Source organism: Charadrius vociferus, unplaced genomic scaffold (genome assembly GCF_000708025.1).
Source record: "Charadrius vociferus isolate BGI_N301 unplaced genomic scaffold, ASM70802v2 scaffold751, whole genome shotgun sequence".
Taxonomy (NCBI): Eukaryota; Metazoa; Chordata; class Aves; order Charadriiformes; family Charadriidae; genus Charadrius; species Charadrius vociferus.
Window position 1 is genome coordinate 244,192 of NW_009646956.1, and position 6,034 is coordinate 250,225.

Below are 6,034 nucleotides of genomic sequence, written 5' to 3' on the forward strand. Positions count from 1 at the left end.
CAGCTGACTCATTTGCTGGAGAAAAGAAAGCTGAACATCACTCACAAGAAAACTGGAGGTGCTTCATTTGTCCATCAAGAGGAATAAATTCTCATTAATCATCTATTCTACTTGAAAGTCACTGCTAATTTCTGAAGATGTCTATCCTGCACATCTATTCCCTGCAAGCCTTCAAAAAGGGCATGAAGACTTGAGGCAAATCTCCACGTAAAGGAGATCTCTGCCATCAGTTAATTTAACCAATTGTGTTAATTCCATACTGGGGCTACCAGTTATCAGTTTATCACTTGTTATATGTACAGAAAAATTTGTCCCTCTGCATTCCCATACTGATTTTGTCCCCTGATTTTTTACTTCTTCATTGGATGCCATCCAGGTTTCAGCTGGGATAGGGTTAATTTTCTTCCTAGTAGCTGCTGTGTTTTGGATTTAGTATGAGGATAATGTGGATAACACAAATTGTTTCAGTTGTTGCTAAGTAATGCTTATATTAAGTCAAGGACTTTTTCAGCTTCCCATAGAAGCTGACAGGGAGCATAGACAGGACAAGCTGGCTGAAGGAATATTCCACACCATAGATGTCATGCTCGCTATATAAAGGGGGACTGGCTGGGGGGCAGGAATCTGCGATCCCTGCTCGGACGGGCTGGGCAATCGACCGTCAGGTGGTGAGCAATTCTATTGCATCACAATTTTGTATATTCTCTTACTGTCATTATATTCTCTTCTGTTACTGTTTTATTAAATTGTCCTTATCTCAATCCATGAGTGGTTTTTTCCTTTTTCTCCCTCTTCTCCCTGACCTACTGGGGGGGGCGTGGGGGGCGTGAGTGCACAGCTGTGTGGTCCTGATTGCTGGGTGCAGTTAAACCATGACAGATGCTAAAGATCAAAGCCAGAGAATGCCAGCACCATCCCATTGGCTTTAGAGGCGGGGGAATTCATCTGGCAAACCACCGGTTCTGCAGACGGGAACTCGTCTGTATGGCTCCTAGGCAAGAGATGAAATGCATATTTCACTCCTCTTCCTTCTTATTGCCCAGACACACATACACTTTTCATTACTGCTTTTGTTTAAGCACACTCCTGAAAATGACTAACACTGAAAAGGTAAAGTGATTTTAGGAAGATTGCATCTGCAGTAGAGAAATGGATCATTTTTTAATATACTGCATGCCATTTAACCAACCCTCTGGTAACTGTGGATATGGTACTCGCCAAACACAACAACTGATGCATTTAAATTCCATCCACTGGTCACTGTTAACTTGCAGTTTTAATTTAAGTACTACGCTCAGCCACCCTGCACACCAAGTCCTGTTTGTCACCCTGTCAATGGCTATGTTTATTCAGACCCCCAGAAGAAACCAACTCCCAAGGGGAAAAAATGCTCCTTCGTCCTCTCAGAGTCCAGAAATGGTGTCATTGACTCCACCAGGGTCATATCAAAGGTACATCTTCCAAATTGTTCTTTACCTACCTATATTTCTAACCTGCTTTCCCATGGAAACAAGCTCCCCCGAGGAACTGTCTGTCAGCCTCCCACAACCATAAATGAACCCACTAGCCCCCTGCAGCCACATTTGACAGAGCCAGCTCCCTCAAATAACCTAAAGTTTCACAAAATAGCTGACAGACAAGAGGCAGTCTCTCAGCATCCTCACGGACAGGCAAGCTCACTTCTTTTTTAGTGAATTTACACACAATACAGCTTTTCTGAAGCTTTTTCTGTGGCTGGGGCATTCAGTCAAAGCTTGCACTTATTTAGTTATCAAAGAATCCAACCATGAGAAAGAAATCCATGGGAAACCAGGCTTCATTACTTCCACTGCTGATGATACTACCTCGAAGACCAGGAGAAAAAAGAAAAACATTGGTACTTCAAGTGATGGAGCTTCCAACACTTACCTTGAAATTTATTGCCCAGAGTAATTGAACTGCTGGACTGAAAACTAACACCTGCTCAAGGCTTTAAAAAGTTCAGCAGAGACAGAGAGAGGCTTTGCTCAAATCGCCACCATCGCATGCCAACGAGCCCCTGCATGCCTTTTCCACCGGCAAGCAGCCCCTGCAGCCTCTCCCGGGAGCCCCTCCAGCCCACAGGAGACACCCTGTGCCTCAGACTGCTCATCAGCTACTGGGGAGAACACAGAACTGTTTGTGTCAGGCTGAATAGAAAGCTTTGTTCCAATTTCAATATTTATAACCTTAATAAAAAGATGAAACACATTTCAAAACAAAATTATTTCCTAATGGAAAACAATCAAAGCATGTTTTTTATAAGATGCCAAACTAGCATATTTACTCTTTTTTAGAAGTTTAGCTTTAATGTTCCATTTTTCTATTAATTTGTTTTGTGACAAATTTCCTGAAAACTACTACAAGACGTTGCTCTATTCACCAGATATCAAAGAGTGCTTGTGGAGCCCCTCTGTATTGTAATCCCTAAGGCGGAACCCCAAAGTGGTTTACATAGTTAATTCCCCCTGTAAGCAATGACAATTAGGTATGGAGGTGTCTGGGCTTATTTCCATTCGTTTCCTTCCTCGGGAACAAACCTTTTGCTGCCTGGGAGGAGGCTGAAGTGCAGGCGAAGTGGTGAGCCCCTCCGCGCAGGTTCTGGTGCCTCCTCCGTGACTCACCTTCCTCCCCTCCCACAGCGGCTGTTTTGCAGAACTGCTGCACCTTCCCTTCCCTGCCACCCACCACAGCCTGCAACAGGCTCCCTTCAGCGGCCGTTTTAAACCTCCTGGCAATTTCCGGATTTCAGTAACACCTCTCTGAACCTAAACCCAACTTCATGCACAGATAGGTTCGACATGTGCTTGCTCTTCCTTAAAGCTCTGTCCTGCATCCTTTCTGACAGCAACAGGCCCGGCATCACTCATTCCCCTATGGCTGGACACAGCTACTGCAACAACCACTGCCCTTTTCTACTGAAATTACGCAGAGAAGCCACTGTGCAAGAAAGTTGTAATTTGCAGGGGGAGAGGGAACTGTTTGCTGTCTGGCTTTACAGCAGACCCATTCGGCGATCGGCAATCTCGCAATGTAATATTCACAAGTACCTGTTCATCACAGATTTGGCCTCTCTAAGGAACAGCATCCTCTCCCCAGAGATCCAGGAGATCCCACACTCTACTCTAGTAGAAGCTCTACTACTGCTTCTACTCCAGTGCTCACGCAGCGCTTGCTGCAATAAACACAACCCCTTTCCTCAGATTCAAAGTGCCATCTGACATCTTTATTTCTTTCTCTTTTCTTCCTTCCCATCTCCAAAAGACATTTCCACTCAACATTGTCTGCCTCAGCAACTCTAAGTAAAACATACAAAACCGTGTCTTTATTCATTTCTCCAAGAAGTAATTAGAAGCAAGAACAGGAGTCAAGAATGTAGACGTTATCCTTCCTAAAGGAAAGCAGATTTCTAATTAGTGAAGGAAGCACCTTCTGTGGGATTCTTTCTCCAAACAGCTGTTGCTGAGGGATCATCTGTCTTTCTTCTTCTCCCATTTTGCAGTAAAAAGTTCATTTATTTTAACATATATAACTGCTGCAGTAGCCAATTAAGGCAGACATAACAAGACTAGAATCAATGGACACTGGAGCGGAATAAAGACAACTCGATGAACCCTAAACCATCGCAGGTAGAAGGCAGCCAGTGCCCTTATCTCCTCAAGCCACCACAGAAAGCCAAATGGCCATTTCTGCCTCCCCCCATCACACAGAGTGGCTGCTGCACCCCTGCTCGGCCCTCCACCAGCTGATTTCTATAGCTACCCCTCGACCTCACACACACATATGCCACTTAAACCATCCTGGTTTTCTTGTGCCCCTCTAGATGAATACAAGAGATGGGCAAACAGTGCAAGGTCTGGCTCAGTTCACAAGAAACTGAAGGACAGAAGCAGTCACAATGTTGTTGTGGCAAGGGACTTTTCACCCATTACTGAGCAAATGACTATACTGGCATTAATCATACATGTTAAAATAACCATATAAAAATCCTCATACAACCATGACATCCAAAAAATCCCCAACCCAACCCATCAGAGTCATGCTGTCTCCATGCTGAACATATCCCAGCCAGTACAGGTGGGCACTTGGACCACACTCTGCCATGCCCTAAGGGCCAAACCACACTGGTGCTTGCTGAAGACGTTTTATGAAAGCATTCAAATGAAAAAGATTCTCGAATATCAGGTATAAAAACATGGCATTTTTCCAGCCATCTTTTTTTTAGGCCTCAGTCTAACAGCTGCAGGCAGATGCGTGGTGCGCATGACTGATGGTGCCTCCTCCGGCCCTCTGACAGAGGTCAGACAACGTCCATCCGAAGCAGCAGACGTTCCACTTTGCTTCTACTGGTATCATTTCCTTTCCTCCCTTCTAGGCCATGACAGAGTTGATTGTTTTTAATCCATGCAAACATCAAAGCTGTGTTACTACTTCACACACACACAAGCTTGTCAGATCAAAAAAGACATTCTCCATTAAAGAACGTTTTTCACAACATACCTCTTTCTCATCAATTGTATTTGTTTTTCTTCATTATCATTTTACCCTGGGAAAGTTTGACAAGTTCTTTTGAAGGGAGACTACGTGCAAATGTAAAGCACCCCCTGCAAATCTGCAGCGGCAAGGGCACCTTATTCACTTCGTGCTGAAAGGGACTCAAGCAAAACCCAACCCAAGTAAGCTTGCACACGCATGCGACTGTGATGAGCATATTACTGCACAATTACAGATGAAGATTACTTCAGTGGACAACTCCTCCATATGACTATTTATGTCCAAGGATAATAATGACACAAAAACTAATGGGGCTAAGCAAGCTCTGAATTAATTTAGGCTGGCACTCTGAAGGCGTTCCCATCCATCAGAGCAGCAAGGATCTAGAATAGCCTTCCCAAAAACTAACAAGGGGCAAAAAACCAACAGTAGCTTTGAGATGGTGCTTGCTAAGTTTTTACCGAGTCATTTTTACCTGTGATTGCGGGGACTGTGTGTCTCCTAAGGTCCCCATCCGGGCTTACATCCAATATTCCTTCAACACATCAGACAGAGAGAACAGAGCAACGTGTACATATGTGCCACACACACAGTGTTTTCAGCCAAGCCCTCTACTTCTTCAAGATGAAGGTGGCTGTGGCATACACAGACATATTGTGCACCTAAGATACCATATAAACAAACACACCTACAAAGGCATTTCATGCTGAACTGGTTTCTCTCCAATCTGTATGCCACAGCTTCCTAAAGAAGCCCTACAGAACCGGAACAAACAACTCAGCATCAAGTGTTGAAATTTAAATGATCACTTAATAATTTAGTCAAATTCAAGCTGCTTCACTTCCATCTGGACAAACCACTCACTCCCCCAGTCTCGGTGAGGCTCAGGTCCCCTCCTGGACCGCATTTCCTTGCCTGGGAAGGCAGGTAAGGGAGCTTACCTGGAGAACCAAGGAGGAACACGGCCCCCTGAAGGACACTTCCAACTGCCAATGCAATGCAGGCCTGCCAAAATAAGCCCCTTTTGCCAGCCCAACGCTAGTGATTCAGTCAGACACACAACTAAGAGAGCTCTTGTATTTGACTGCTGGAAAGGGTTACACAAACCGTATTCAGTGGCTGACCTCAGAAAGGCCAAACATGCCTAAAGGCATCCAAGCTCCATCACACACATGTTCCTCTTTGCAGAGAGATGCTCATGTGCCCACTTGGAGAAACGGAGAAAAGACAAAAAAGAAAAAAAAAAGAAAATCTATCAGAGTAAATACAGTCAGAGCTAATTCCCAAGCACTCAGTTACACATGAGCTAGTACAGACACACAAATAAAAAGATGAGATCTGTATCAACGCTCTGGGACTGGCACATCATGGGTACCACCTAGAAACTGATAAAGCCAAACAAGGGGAGGGCAGAGAAAGCCACAAAGCAAGAGGACCTAAGCAGCAAAGGCAGAGCAGACTAAGATGAGTGCATCTGAGATGCTCCTCCTCTGCACAGACATACACACACCACAGATACCAG